Source organism: Acinonyx jubatus, chromosome C1, assembly GCF_027475565.1.
Source record: "Acinonyx jubatus isolate Ajub_Pintada_27869175 chromosome C1, VMU_Ajub_asm_v1.0, whole genome shotgun sequence".
NCBI lineage: Eukaryota > Metazoa > Chordata > Mammalia > Carnivora > Felidae > Acinonyx > Acinonyx jubatus.
In genome coordinates, this window is record NC_069381.1 from 130,958,885 (window position 1) to 130,975,884 (window position 17,000).

At 34.6% G+C, this 17,000-nt stretch overlaps 1 protein-coding gene across 3 annotated transcripts in view; it reads right to left on the minus strand.

Annotated features, from left to right (window-relative positions):
• LRP1B (LDL receptor related protein 1B) overlaps positions 1-17,000 on the minus strand; it is a 1,862,224-nt gene that overhangs the window by 1,625,852 nt on the left and 219,372 nt on the right. The gene's annotated exons all lie outside the window — the stretch shown is intronic.

The following is a 17,000-nucleotide window of genomic DNA, read 5'->3' on the forward strand; positions in this document are numbered from 1 at the left end:
ATAATCAGAGTTCTGTTTAGAAAATAAAGCTATATGCAGTTTTCTTACCTTATATCATAAAATGTTTTCCAAAGTTCTTTTTCTAAAAATAATTAAATACAAAAATGCTAATGATATGAATTTTCCAATTATGTAAATATTGAAAAGTATGGTGATATTATTATTTATGAATAAACTTTTTTGCCTATTGATTATATTGAATGCATATGATTGTTTTGAATATGAATTATATTGAATATAACAATTTCAAGAAAGCATAGAGTGGCTTTCAGTTTTGAAGGGTAGGAGATTGCAGCCCTTCAAAAATCCCTTCTATTTTCTACCAAATCACTTATGAATGTGGGAAGCTGCAATGATGGTACTTGAGTATCAGTGCACAAATATGCAAATTAGGCACCGGGCTGGCTCTGGATCAGACAAGCCTGACTTTCAATTTCTACTCTCTCTCGTATCCTAGTAGTGCTATTAGCTCAAAGGCTCAGTTTCCTCACTTGTTATGCCAGTAGTGTACTATTCCTGTGTTCATAGGATTGTGGAAGAGCTAAAGGAGATGCCACTTATATAAGGCTCTTAACCACCAGAGCATCCTAAAGCATCAATTAGTAGTGTCAGCTACTCCCACTGCAGAGTCATGGCTTTAAAGTTAATCATAGCCTTTATTCTTTTACCTGGTTACAAAAGAAAACCATCAAAAACAATTAAATAAGAACAGGATATTTAGTTCTAGAAATTTTTGAGAAAAAAAATGAAAGTGTAAATAAAACCATAATCATTTAAAATTTATCAATTGAATTATAACCAAATGACATTATGCTGTAAAGATCTTCCAATCAAGAGAGATTTTATTTTTTTCCTTTGAGGATTCTTCTGTTTTCTAAATTATTAAATAATGAGCAAGTAAATAATCGTTCAATAAACACTAGTGGGTCAGTTAGTTACTTACTGTAGAAAAAAAAAAACAAAGTTAAATTAACGGTACATAAAAATCCATTTTAAAATGATAGAGTTTCCAGGGGTGCCTGGGTGGCTCAGTTGGTTGAGTGTCGGACTTCAGCTCAGGTCATAGTCTTGAAGTTCATTAGTTCAAGCCCTACGTCGAGCTCTGTGCTAACAAACAGCACAGAGCCTGGAGCCTGCTTCAGATTCTGTATCTCTCTCTCCCCCTCTCCTGCTATGCTCTGCCTCTCGCTGTCTCTCAACAATAAATAAGTATTATAATCTCTTTTTAAATGCTAGAGTTTCCAGGGTTCAGTTGCTTAAATGTCCGACTCCTGATTTAGGACTCAGGTCATGACCTCACATTTTGTGAGTTAGAGCCTTGCATCAGGCTCTGCACTGACATCGTGGGAACCCCTTGGGAGTCTCTCTCTCTGCCCCTTCCCTGCTCAGTCTCTCTCTCAAAATAAATAAATTAATTACATTAAAAAGGCAATGATAAACTTTCTAAAACAGACATATGTTCTTATAAACCTTTAAAGAAATCGCATCTTATACTGTATGATTACATTTATTTCATGTATCAAACCAGGCAAAACTCATCTGGGCTGTTACATCAAGATAACAATTGCCTTTTGTTGAGTCTTAGAATTTGGTGATATTACATGGACATGTTCAGTTTGTGACAATGTACATTTAGGTTTATATTCTAAAATAAAAGTTTATAAAAATAGTCCTTAAAAAAATGGACTCTCTAAGAGTCTGTGATAACTTCAGAGATCTAAGTTTAAGAAGGTTTAGTGTTAATATTCCAAAGAAGCAATAATCTGCAATGATAAAAACCATGGACTCTGGAGTCAAATTGCCTGAGTTTAAATCATGTACACTATCATAACTGCTATTGTAGAATCAAAAGTATTATTAGTTTCAAGATAGCAATATAGGTAGATTCTGAACTCACCTCCACAGACACATCAAATTTAATACTATAAATAGAGTAATTCCTCTTGAAGAAGAACTGAGGGCTGATTGAATAGCTTTTGCACATCAAATGTAGAGAGACCACACAGAGAAGGGTAGGAAAGACAATAATGCAGTAACAAAGAGAACCCCATCCCCAATGCAGTGACCTGCCTTAGTGAGGGATATCACTGATGGGCCAACATGTAGGCCTGCCCACAGTGGGGCAAAGCAAAGAAACAGTGGCTTAAAGGGCAACTAGACTATAAAGGGAGACAATCTATTCATTAACCCTAGAGCATCAACCAAATGGAGAGGGAATTACTGGAATTCTTACTGGGGTTAGAGGCACCAGCAACATTGTTTTTTATATTCTACCTCCAATTTGATAGCACAGAGGGTAGCAGAGTACAGGGACTCTAGCTGACCAGTTAGGGCTGCCTCAGTGTGCCCCTGGCCCCTGGACCACACCAACTCCAGCTGTCCTTGCTGAGAGGCCCAGCAGACCACGCTCCCGACCTTCCTGCCATGCTTGCAACAACTCTAGTCATCCTGAGAAGACTGCTCCAGCATAATGTGTTCTAAGAGCCCCCTGGCCTGTGTCCAACTCAGTCATCCCAACACAGGTGCAGTGTGCTCCAGAATCCCCTAATCCACACCTGTTACAGCTCCGGCTATCCCACCAAGGTAGTCCTGGCACAGTGTGCCCTGAGAACCCTTTAGCCTATGCTGATTCAAGCGGATGTGCCAAAGCTGCCAGGCGTATGCAGTCTACACAGAGGATGCTCCTATACAAGGTTACTTCTTCAAGACCAGGAGTGGCAGCTGTTCCACCTAATTCATAGAAATAAATACAGGAAGTCAAAAAAAAAATGAGGAGACTCAGGAATATGTTCTACATGAAAGAACAAGAGAAAACACCAGGAAAAAAAAAACCTAATCAACTGGAAATAAGTAATCTAATTAATAAAGAGTTCAAAGTAATGAGCATAAAGATGTTCTGCAAATTTGGAAGAAAAATACAAAAACACAGTGAGAACTTCAATGAAGACTTAGAAAACATGAAGAATAACCAATCAGAGTTGAAGAATACAACACCTTAAATGAAAAATACACTAGAGGGAATCAGTGGCAACTTAGATGATACAGAAAAATGGATCAGTCATCTGGAAGACAGAATAGTGTATATTACCCAATCACATAATCAGAACAGCAAAAGGAAAAAAAAAGAATTTTTTCAAATGAATATAGCTTAAGGGACCTCTGGGATATTAAGCATGCTAACATTCACATTACAGAGGCCCCAGAAGGAGAAGAGAGATAAGGGGGCAAAAAACTTATTTTTAAAATTATTTTATTTATTATTGTTTATTATTATTATTATTTACTTATTATTTTATCATTCAATTATTATTTTTTAGAAATAATAACTGAAAACATCCCTAACATGAGGAAGAGAGCATACAGTCAGGTCCAGAAAACACAGTCTCAAACAAGATGAATCCAAAGAGTTCTACACCAAAACAAACAAATAAAAGCAAACACAGGGGCACGTAGGTGGTTGTCAGTTAAGCGTCCAACTCTTGATTTCCACTCAGATCATTATCTCACTGTTAGTGGGATCGAACCCTGCATTGGGCTCTGGGCTGAGAACATACAGCCTGCTTGGGATTCTTTCTCTCCCTCTCTCTCTGCCACTCCCTCCTCATTTGTGGTCTCCTTCTCTCTCTCTCTGTCTCAAAATAAATAAATAAACTTAAAAAATGTTAATTAAAAAAACAAATACAGAAACAAAGATATCTACATCAAAACATATTATAGTTAAAATGGCAAAAGTTAATGATAAAGAACCTTAAAAGCAGCAAGAGAAAAAAATACTCATATACAGGGAAACCCCAAGAAATCAACTCATTTTCAGCTGAAACATTGCAGGTCAAAAGGAAGTGGCAGTATGTATTTAAAGAGCTGAAAGGGAAAAATCTTAGACAATCTTGATAACAAGATTATCATTCAGAATTGAAGTGGAGATAGAAATCCCAGACAAACAAAAGTAAAGGAGTTCATCACCACAGAACTAATCTTAGAAATGTTAAAGGGTCTTCTTTAGGTGGAAAAGAAAAGGCCATAGCTAATAATAAGGAAATATATGAATGAAAAATATCTCACTAGTAAATGGCAAATATATGGTAAAGGCAGTGGGTCAGCCATTTCAAAAGCCAGTGTGAAGGTTAAACGACAAAACAGTAAAATCAACTACCACTATAATAAGTAGTGAAAGAATGTACAAAATAAATAGATGTAAAATTAGACATCAAAAACATAAAACCAAATGGGGAAGAAGTAAAAATATAATGCTTATAGAATGCATTCAAATTTAAGCAACTAACAACTAGCAACACACAGACATGCACACACACATACATACACACCTCATGGTTACTGCAAACCAAAAACCTACAATATATACACAAATAAAGAGGAAAGAACCAAAACATAACTAAAAATACAATCAAACTACAAGGGAAGAGACTAAGAGAAGAAAGAAACAGAGAAGAACCACAAAAACAACCAGAAAACAATTAACAAAATGTCATAAGTGCATATCTATCAATAATTACTTTAAATGAAATGGTCAAAAGTCATAGGGCAGATGAATAGATAAAACAAAAACAAAAACAAATACCCATTTATATTATTCTGCCTACAAGACTCACTTCAGATCCAAAGACATACAGAGACTAAAAGTGAAGGGAAAAAAAAAGATATTCTATTATGTGAAAATAGAAATGAAAAGAAAGCTAGAGAAGCAATACTTGCATTAGACAAAATAGACTTGAAAACAAAGACTGTAACAAAAGACAAAGAAGGACATTGCATAGTGATAAAATACAATACAAGAGGATACAATATTTGTAAATATTTATGCACCCAACATAATACAACAAGAGGATACAATATTTGTAAATATTTATGCACCCAACATAGAGGCACCTAAATATATACAGCAAATATTAATAGACATAAAGGGAGAAATTGACAGCAATACAATAATAGTAGGGGACTTTAATACCCCACTTACACCAATGGATAAATCATTCAGACAGAAAATCAATAAAGAAACTTTTGCCTTAAGTGACACACCAGACCTGATAGACTTGATATATACAAAACAATTCATCCAAAAACTGCAGAATACACATTCTTTTCAAGTACACATGGAACATTCTCCAGAATAGACCGTATGTTAGGCCACAAAAGAAGTCTCAATAAACTTCAAAAGAATGATATCACATCAAATATCTTTTCTGACCACAATGATATGACACCAGCAATCAATTATAAGAAGAAAACTGAAAAAAAAAAAAAAACATGTGGAAGCTAAACAACATGCTACTAAACAACCAATGCTCAATAAAGAAATCAAAGAAAAAAATTAAAATTTAAAACTACAGGAAGACAAATGAAAATGGAAACTGGAATTTTCAAAATCTATGGGATACAGCAAAAGTGGCTTTAGGAGGGAAGCTCATAGAGTACAGGCCTACTTTAAGAAACAACAACAGAAAAATCCCAAATAAACCATCTAACCTCACACCTAAATGAACTAGAAAAACAACAAAGCAATCCAAAAGTTAGTAGAAGAAAAGAAATAATAAAGATCGTAATAATAAAGAGCAGAAATGAATGAAAGAGACTGAAAAACAATGGAAAAGAATAATAAAACTAAAAGCTGGTTCTTAGAAAAAATAAACAAAACTGATAAGCCTCTAGCCAGACTCAGAAAGGGGGAAAAAAGGCAGAAAACCCAAAGAGTAAAATCAGAAATAAGAGAACTAACACATGATACCACAGAAATACAAAGAATAAGAGAATACTAAAATAACTATATGGCAACCAACTGGAAAACCTAGGAGAAATGGATAAGTTGCTAAAAACATACAACCTTCCAAGACTAAATAACAAAGAGACAATCTGAACAAAATGATTACAAGAAATGAAATTGAATAAATAATTAAAAACTCCAAATAAACAAAAGCCTACGTCCAGATGGATTCACAGATAAATTTTATCAAACATTTAATACCTATTCTTCTCAAAAATTATTCCAAAAAATTGAAAAGGAAGGAATGATTCCAAACTAATTTTACAAGGCCAGGATTACCATGATAACCAAACTAAACAAAGACACTACACACCCACAGAAAAGAAAAGTACAGTTCAGTATCACTGATAAGTATGCATGCAAATATCATCAACAAAACATTAGCAAACCAAATTAAACAATACATAATAAGGATCATACATCATGAGCAAGTGGCATTTATTCCAGGGATACAAGGATGGCTCACCATTTGCAAATCAATCAACAAGACATACTACATAAACAAAATTAAATATAAAAATCATGATCATCTCAAGAGATGAAGAAAAAGCATTTGATAAAATTCAACATCCACTTATGATAAAAACTCTCAACAATGTATATATAGAATGAAAGTATCTCAATATAATAAAGGACATCTATGAAAAAGCTACAGCTAACATCATACTCAATACTGAATTGCTGAAAGCTTTTTCTCTAAAAGCAGGAACAAGACAAAGATGCCCACTCTCACCACTTTTATTCAACATGTTATTGGAAGTCCTAGCCAGAGCAATTAGTCAAGAAAAATAAATAAAATGCATCCAAATTGGAAAGAAGGAGAAAAACTCACTCTTTGTAGATGACTTGATACTGTATACTGAAAACCCTAAAGACGTAACCATACACCTCTTTGAACTAATAAATGAATTCAGTGAAGTTGCAGAATACAAAATTGATATACAAAAGTTGGATGCATTTCTAAACACTAATGAAATTAAGAAATTAAGAAAATCTCATTTATAATTGCATAAAAAAGACTAAAATATCTATGAATAAATTTAACTAAGGAGGTAAAATACCTGTATTCTTTCACTTAAGAGATACTGATGAAAGAAACTGAAGATGACAGAAACAAATAAAAAGATACACTGTGCTCCTGGATTGGAAAAATTAATAGTTAAAATGTTCCTACTACCCAAAGCAATCTACAGAACCAATGCAAACCCCATCAAAATACGAATGACATATTTTACAGAACTAGAACAAAGAACCCTAAAATTTACATGGAATCACAAAAGACCTCAAACAGCCAAAGCAATCTGGAGAAAGAAGAACAAAGCTGGAGGTATAGTCCCTGATTTCAAACTATAATACAGAGCTATAGTAATCAAAACAGTACAGAACTGGCACAAAAACAGGCACAAAGATCAATTAAATACAATAGAAAGCCCAGAAGTAAACCAACACATATATGATCAATTTATCTATAGCAAAGGAGGCAAGACTATACAAGGGGGAAAAGACAACCTCTTCAATAAATGGTGTTTGAAAAACTGGGCAACTACGTGAAGAAAGAAAGAAAGAAAGAAAGAAAGAAAGAAAGAAAGAAAGAGAGAGAGAGAGAGAGAGAGAGAGAGAGAAAGAAAGAAAGAAAGAAAGAAAGAAAGAAAGAAAGAAAGAAAGAAAGAAAGAAAGAAAGAAAGAAAGAAGGAAAGAAAGAAGGAAAGAAAGAAGGAAAGGAAGGAAGGAAGGAAGGAAGGAAGGAAGGAAGGAAGGAAGACAGGACCACTATTTTACACCTTATATAAAAATAAATTCAAAATGGATTAAAGACTTGAATGTAGGACCTAAATCTATAAAACTTCTAGAAGAAAACATAGGCAGCAAACTCTTGGATAGTCCTTAGCAATATTTCTTGAACCAGTATCCTCAAGCAAGGGCAATAAAAACATAAAATAAACAAATGAGACCAGATCAAACTAAAAATACTTTTTGTGTAGCAAAGGAAACCATCAACAAAATAAAAAGGCCACCTACTGAATGGGAGTAGATATTTGCAAATCATACATCCAATAAAAGATTAATATCCACAATACATAAAAAAATTTACACAACTTGATATAAAAAAATAAACTTGATTAAAAGATGAGCATAGGACTTGAATATACATTTTTCCAAAAAAGACATATACAGGGCCAACAGGCACATGAAAAGCTGCTTAACATCAATAATCATTGGCAAAAGCAAATCAAAACCACAATGACATATCGCCTCACACCAATCAGATTAACTATTATCAAAAAGACAAAAATAAGTGTTGGCAAGGATATGGAGAAATGGGAACCCTAATATACTGTTGATGGGACTCTAAACTGGTACAGCCACTATGGAAACAGCATGCAGTTCCCTCAAAAAATTAAAAATAGTACTACTTTACAAAAAAGCAATGCCATTTCTGGGTATTTATCTGAAGATAAACAAAAACACAAATTTGAAGAATATATATATACAGTTTTATGTTTATTGCAGTATTATTTACAATAGCCAAGATATGGAAGCAGTCTGTGTCTATCGATAAATGAATGGATGAGGATGTGGTATATATAGGCAATGGGATATTACTCAGCTATAATAAAGAATGAATCTTGCCATTAGGTACAACATGGACAGAATTAGAGGGTATTACGCTAAGTGAAATGAGTAAGACAAAGAAAGACAAATACCCTATTATTTCACTTATATGTGGAATCTAAAAAAGCCAAAATGAACAAACAAAACAAAACAAAACAGAAGTAGACTCATCTACACAAGAAACAGACTATTGGTTACTAAAGTGGAGAGCTTTTGGAGGAGCAGGCAAAATGGATGAAGGGGCTAAGAGATACAAATTTCCAGTTCTAAAATAAGTTATGAGGCTATAATATACAGCAGTAATAACTTTGTATGGTAACAGATGGGAATTAGACTTATCATGGGGATCATTTCATCACACAAAAATATCATCCAGTATGATGTATACCGGGAACCAATAGAGTATTGTATGTCAATCATATTTCATTAAAAAAATGCACCTCATGTTCTTATTTAAAAACAAAACCCAGAAATATATAATGTGGACACTGAGTCACAGAACATCCCTGATGAGAATGCATTTAATTCTTCCTTCTTCATATATCCAACTCATTATATTGGATCATTTATACAAGAAGCAAAATGCTTTTCTCATGTAAATTGTGGTTCAAACTTTGACACACATTTTTTCAAAAAGGTTTTGATTACCTAGTGTGTGATTATAGAAATCTGAATCAGCATGTAGTCAGACAAAAGTTTCTTCTTATCTCAATTTTTATAAATTTTAAACTGCAAATTTTAACATCTACCAATAAGAGACTAAATAAAAATCATCTACCTGAGGAGATGGTGGTATAAATTTTATTTTATTCATCTTCTTGTTGATAGCATACTAATTATGATGCTATCATCACAGACATATAGCAATGTATTATGATAAAATAATTTCCTCCTTAAGCTTTGTAAGTAAAGCAGATGATGTAAAAGCTTCATTTTGTATGTTCTGCATGTGTATAAGTGTGTGTGTGTGTGTGTGTGTGTGTGTGTGTGTGTGTGTGTGTTTTAAGTCTGCCTTTATGGCTCCAAAGTAGATGACAATTCAGAATACTTGTAATCTTGTAAAACTAGATACAGCATTTTAAATGTTTATCGTTAGAACATGCCCAGTAGCAGATGGTGGCATGCCATTTTAGAGCCACCTAGAGGCGCAAAAATTGTCCCATGTTTTTCATTTTGGCAGATGCACATGCCCCTTTGGCAAACTTTAGAAAATAACTAAACGACTTACACCTTCAAAACAGATTGTATTTATAGAGGGATGTGTGCAACTCAACAGGGGTGGTGCAAAATACGTATTTCAAAATCAGTACAATCAAATGTATGGTACAGTTAACACAAAACTTTGGACATGAAATTAGCTCAACTGCTTTACTGTGTATCTATTCCACTTACAGCATTTTAATAAACCCTGAGTAATTATTTCCAGAGCAATATTCAAATGACTTTTAACAAATGTATGCATGCCAAATAACTTATTTTGAATATAAACTGAAGTTCAAGTTTCTCACAAAACTCAATTCTTAGTGATAGCATTGCTTTTTAAGCACTCATGTTTTAACGTGGCATACTGACACTTAGAGACTCTAATAACCACTCACTTTTAAATCTGACTGTGAATATAACTTTTAAAAGTCTACTAGAGTCATCAGATTTTCACATAAGTTTCTAAATTTATATCTCTCCTTTACACATTTTTAAAAGTAATGCATTCATACTACTCATCTGTATCTTTTTTTTCTGTTTCTCTCATTTTTCATTGGAGTAAGAAAACATAAACATTTACCTCAAAGCAACGCTTTCAATCCTTTGGACTTGGAACAATCTTGATCTTTAATGTCACGTTAGGGGAGGAAAGGGAAACTGTATTTGGTTAAAAGATTATCTAACATGATTTTTAAAAAAGCAGATGCCCTGGATAAGGTGAGTACAAGCATTTTCTAAGGGTTAGATAGTAAATATTTTGGGCTTTGGGGACCATTCAGTTTCTTTGGCATCTACTCAACACTGCCACCAGTGTAGTGCTAAAGCAGCCACAGATAATACATAAATGGGTATCACTGTATCCCAATAAAACCATTTATAAAAACAGGAGGAGGAGGTCCAAATTTGGCCTGCAGACTATAGTTTGCAGACACTTGGCCTAGATTATCTCAGGAGTTTTGGTGGTTTGAGAGATGCATTGGGAAGTTAGAAGTGTTTGATGTGTTAGCATGTGAATTGGGAACCAGGGAAGAATTTTTATGGGGGGGTCGGGGGCATGGGAAGGTTATCCTATTAAGAAAGAAACAGTTTGAGGGGTGCCTGGGTGGCTCAGTCCGTTAAGCATCCGATTCTTGGTTTCGGCTCAGGTCATGATCTTGCAGTTGCATGGGTTCGAGCCCCCTCATTGGGCTCTGCACTGGCAGTGCAGAGTCTGTTTGAGATTCCCTATCTCCTTTCTCTCTGCCCCTCCTCTACTCACACTGTGTCTCTCTCAAAAGTAAATAAATAAATAAACTTAAAAAAAAAGAAAGCAAATAGTTTAAGAAGCAAATTTGCAAAATGATAAAATTCAGGATGATGAGAAGGTAGGGCAAGGAGGCTATTTGAAAAAATGTCCCTTTCAAACTGACCTGTGTGTTTATTGAGTACTTACCATTGACAATCAGAAGCCTCTGAAAATAAATGATAGTCCCAAAGAACTGGAGGGGAGGTTTAAGATAGCCAAGTTTATATGTTACGACAGATCTAATTTCACAAAGTACATTTGGTCGGTTTGTCTCAGTGCTTCTCTTTCCTGCTTTGTGCTACCATGCTATTTAGCATACATGTGCATATTCTCTTATACAACCAAACCTGTGAGTTGTTCCTTTCCCTGTCCCTTCTAAACAAACCTTGAGCTTTTAGGACAGGAGGAACTCTCTTCTCTTTATCTTGCTATTCTTAGGGCTTATGACAGTGTTTTGCCCAGAGTCAGTGATCAATAAACAATTGAATCATATAATGGACTTATATTGAATTATATACTGTCATGAGTTCAAATAATGGCCCCAGTGGGAGAAAATACATGTTGAATTACTCATTAGTTTCACTCACATCCTATTTCCACATCAGCCCTTGGAAAGCCAGTGATTTTCTTTCTCTGCTGGCCTCTTGGATCCATAAATAGTTTGCCTTCACTGAACCTCTACCAAGCTTGGCTTGCCCAGGTAAGCTCTAGCTTTTCCTGATCCCTAATTAAAACTCACTACTTTGACTTCTTCCTTTGAGGCTTGTTAAATGCTTAATTGACAAAAATGATGAATTTAGATGAGGAAGGAATGAGGAAAAGCACAAAAATTGTAACTTGAATTTTAATCTCTTTCTTTTATAAAAGTAATAAAATATACTGCAGCAAATAGGGGAACATCAAAATCTTCAGGAATAAGCATTGCTAATATTTACAAAATATTTGCAAAATAAAATTTCAAATTTGATAACACAGCACATGCTATTTATACCTTCTTTATCTGCGATTGCAGTGCCCTCTTACGTGATTAAATGCCATTTACAACCTCATTAAATGTTTACATATTTGTGCCTTTATTAAATAAATAGTGAAGTCTATTGACTGTTTTACTAAGGGGCCATCTCTGTTTTACGCATTGAGGATATAGCAAGAGATAGATAAGATCCCTTCTTTTACAGATCTTAAACTGTAACTGAAGAGACAGCAAAGAAAAAAACACATAGATAAACTTGGCTTATAAAAGAGCTGTGCTCCTAGTAAAATTAGCTAATATGATAGTGACTAAAAGATGTGAAGGGGTATGCACTATTTTGCCTTTATTCTCTTGTGATTTAAAAAAAAAAGTATTTATATAAAGTGCAATAAACATCTAGTTACATAAATATATGTGTACATTTCTAATTATATCCTTCAAGTAAGATTCCTAATAATGGAATGACTGGGTCAAAGCTATGCATGTTTTTAAAGGCAGCATCTACTCCTAATCAACTACAACACTTTTAACAGTTTAGGCTTCCAACAACAGATTACAAGATTGTCATAATCTACCTGCCAAGAAACAACCAATGTGCTTTCAAAAATGTACTGGGGTAAAGTGAAAGATATTATTAGCTAATGCACTGCCAAATTGACAGCCATTAAGATAATTCACCCTGTTACACAATGTTTATGTCAAATCCACGGGTAAGACTGAGTCTTTTATAACCAAGATGAGAATTACTAAGATATGCAGTTTGTTGCTACTAGTATTCCTGACATCTCAGATACTTTTTTGTAATGTGCTAAAACACATAGTTTTCAGTATTATTAAAATTTGACAAACTTTGGTAAGGTCGGATACTGCTGGCTACTCATTATATTGCATTACAATTGCAAAACAACACTGGAATTGTCTTGCAACATGAATAAGAAGTGATATCATACATACTTTATATGTCCATAAAGTAGAAAATATTATATTTTGAGGCCACTAAGGGAGAAATAAACACTCTGGTTTTTCTGTATAACTTGAATCATAAATACACCTAAGGAAGATAATCTAATAGATCTACATGTTGTTTCTTATATTATTACTTTTTAAAGTTTATTTATTTATTTTGAGAGACAGAGAGTGAGGGAGGGTCAGAGAGATAAAGAGAGAGAGAGAATCCCAATGAGGCTCTGCACTGTCAGCACAAAGCCCTATGTGGGGCTTTATCTCAGGAACCATGAGATCATGACCTGGATTGAAATCAAGGATCAGATGCTGAACTAACTGAACCGCCCCTTTTCACATTATTTTTAAAAGAAACTAGGAGACTTTAAGGGTCACTTTGTCAGGATCTACCACATAATATATACAAAATATGGAAAAGCACTATTAAATAAACATTATATGTTAAGGAATTTTGTTTCCATATTTTGCCAAACAAGGTGGATTTTAAACTTGAAAAATGTAATAATAAATTTGGTCAAGATACTTGAATATGAGCAATTTGATAAAATTTACCACACACACACACACACACACACACACACACACACACACCCCTGTATTTGCGTAGAACTAGAAATTGCTGAATTGTTTACTCAAAAGACAATATTAAGTGGATCTTTTTGTGATAAAAATGTTTTAGTGATGAAATCATGTGTATGTTTTACTATTCATGAGGATAGCTTGGCTGGATTATGCTCCCACATGTGTTAAATATTGTCACAAGGGTGACCTGGAATGGATTTTATACTACCTTTAATCCAACCTCCATTTAACCTCTTTTGTAACTCCAAAGCAGGTCATTTCATTTTGGAGAAATTCTAGTTGTAATTGTGGACTGAAACTATATTTCTTAAAACTGAATGAAATTGTATTAGGTAAATACAGTCTTTATCAACGTTATAGATACCAGCTAAACATGGCCTCTGTATACTGGCCCCTCAGTTGTTTATTTCTTCAAGGTAGTCTGAGATTCTTTGGCTTAAAGCCCATGGGTGCCAAATTCCTTTTTTTTTTCTTACAGAACCAATTGTTTTAAAGCCCAAATAAGCAGATTTTTTAGAAATTTAGACTCTATCTGCTTTGCATACCCCATGAACTTGCACCCAACATCTGCTGGCCATAGATAAGATAGGCCAGGCACTATAAAGTCTCCAAGCTGTTACTATCCTTTGTTGCTTCTGGTGACCCAGAAACTCCCCACTGTGCCACTGAGTGACATCACCAACACACACACACTTGTGTATGCAAAAACACCTTCTCTGATTCTGAACCCCTCTCTTTGGAAATTCCCTTGCTCTCCTCTGAAGTGGATGATAAACCCTATGTCTTAAGTATCTGGACAGTCTCATGCTGTTAAGGACTTGCCACCATGTCAAACTGTCCAAGATTGTATGTGCTACTGCCACCTCGTGGTCTTCTCTTTTTCCTTCATCAGGCGTCAAATTGGCTCAAAACCCAACAAGCATGCAATGTGTACATAAATTCATTTAACAATTATTGCATTCTAACGGCTGTTACCTTTAACTGATTTACCCTCTGAAATGTCTTTCCTTCCCATGTAATGGGGCTCCATATATCTCAAAATATAGCTATTTATATCCTTTGAGTTTTATTTCCACAATAAACACAATCATTACTTCAGCTCTTCCACATTTGTAAAAGTTGTATCGCATTTCATCATTTTGATTGCCATCTCTGTATAAATTTTCCTTTGTCAAAATCCCTCTCAGAGTAATGCCAAAGATTAAATACTCACCTGCAGTGTTTGCTTCCTGGTAGGGTGAAAGCTGGGGTATCATATGTATAATTGCATCAATCATTATGCATTATCTCAACACTAAAGTAGGTATTAAAACTATGAAATTAACCACACCTACCAAATAAGCCATTTTGTACATTTGGTCAGTAGTATCTATTAGTGTTTAGGAAATTTAGAGTTGAGCTTATCTATAAAGATCAACATCATCACAGAAAAAGGGAGACTTCCAGATAAAAAGGCAACTAGAATAGGCTGTGGATTAATCACCTAACAAGCCACAAGCCTGAGGGAGGATGATAGATCTCAGAAACTTCCATAAATACTAGAGGAAACTCACAGAAGGTTACCAGACCCTGGTTGAGTTTTGGGGAGACGGAAAATTACATTTGAACACACAAAAATCCTTGTGTATGCAAAAGCATGGGATAGCAAAAATGAATGTAATGTTTTCTTTTCTCAATCTAGAAATCTGTGTGGGGATCCTTGCCGGCCCCCTTAAACTGTGAGGCTGAAAAACAGCCTGGCGAGGTCAGCACTGTCAGCTGGCTAAAATTATGAAGACTCCAGAATACCCTCTGATAGAAAACTGGTAACAATTGGTTCAGAAACTGGCCCCTAGGGTTTCTTCCTACTCTACCCTAGCAGAAGCCAAACTTTGTTGAGGACAACCAAAGAAGACCCGACTTGCAAAGGGAAATGGCAGAGGTTGAGGTAAAGGGAGTTTCCAATAAGAGTAGGGCTTCCCATTGAGAACTGAATGCTAACAGTGAGTGATTGTAAAGCCAAGTATATTGCTTGCACTCAACAACTCTTCCCTCCTAAACTTACCAAAAGGATAATAAGCCTGGCCTTTTGTCCATCACCCCTAGTTCCACATTCAGCTACTAAGAATATGAGATCACAAAGTAAATTTGGTTAGGGAAGTACTTATAAAAGATAAAAGACTAGAACACCTATAACATGCACATCTAAATTAATGATCAAAGATTTAAAAAATGCTAAATAAGCATTATATAGATCTTCAAAAAAACAAAGGAAGGTATTAGCAACTAAAAGTTGTGGCAAGTATTCACAAAAACCAACTAGAAATACTGAGTATGAAAAATACAATAGCTAAAATCAAATGTGTTAAACAGGCTGACTAATACCCTAGACCCAGGCAAAGGATAAACTGCAGAGCTGAAGTGTCAAATAAGACAATAAGAAAAGATAAAGATGTAGAAATTGATATCTTTATATGAATAAAGTTATGTTTAGATGAAAAAAGTTGGTATGTTCATATTTATTACAAATAACAATTTGTATATTATACTAAAATACAATATAACATACTAAAATATAATATAATATTCATATCTAACTTTATGTTGAAGAGAGATAAAGGAACTAATGAATGGAGTTGAAAGAGGAAAGCTAAAACTCCATAAGAGAAAACCTGAATTAAACAATGATCATAAAATGTCATAAACTAAAGAGCTTGATTAACTCAGTTATTGGCACTAGACTTCAAAATAGTACTCTGAGAAAGGGAGAATAAATTACAATTTTCTTATATGCTTCTGCTTTGAGACATTACAAGGAGCACGTGCTACTTAAGAAAATTTAATTTTTTTAAAAAATGACATATAAATATATGCATAGTTTTATGGTATCTAAAAACTGTTCAAATATATAACAGCTATTGGCGCTACTGAGGAGGATACTATTTTCATCCTGATCTTTCTTGTGTATTCATTCAGTCCTGAGTGATTTTTTTGGTTGTTTTGAAAGGCAGGGGCCATGCAAAGAGAGAAAAGGAAACTAGATAACCTTCAAACATCTGGGAGCTGCTACGAGGGCATACTCTTAAAAAAAAATCATTCTGTGGAATTTAATAACATCCATTTCACAAACCACAGAGTTTTCCTATCTTACAAATCAATTTTATTCTATTATATTGGTGAATTAGTTTCTTTTTGTGAATTGGTTATTTTACTTTAACTGTTGGCCTTCTAATACAAAAGAAAGACATGTATTAGGAGTATAGAAAATAGTCAAGATAATAGCCCAGTAATACTTGTTACTTATCACCTAATCTCTTCTTTTCAAATTTCCCCATGCCTCAGTGAGTGCAAGCAGTCACCATTGAATTAGCTATGACAAACCTATCCACCAACCTTGTTCTTTCAAAAAAGGGTTTGCTGGGGCGCCTGGGTGGCTCGGTCGGTTAAATGTCCGACTTCGGCTCAGGACATGATCTCGCGGTCCGTGAGTTCGAGCCCCGCGTCGGGCTCTGTGCTGACCGCTCAGAGCCTGGAGCCTGTTTCAGATTCTGTGTCTCCCTCTCTCTCTGCCCCTCCCCTGTTCATGCTCTGTCTCTCTCTGTCTCAAAAATAGATAAATGTTA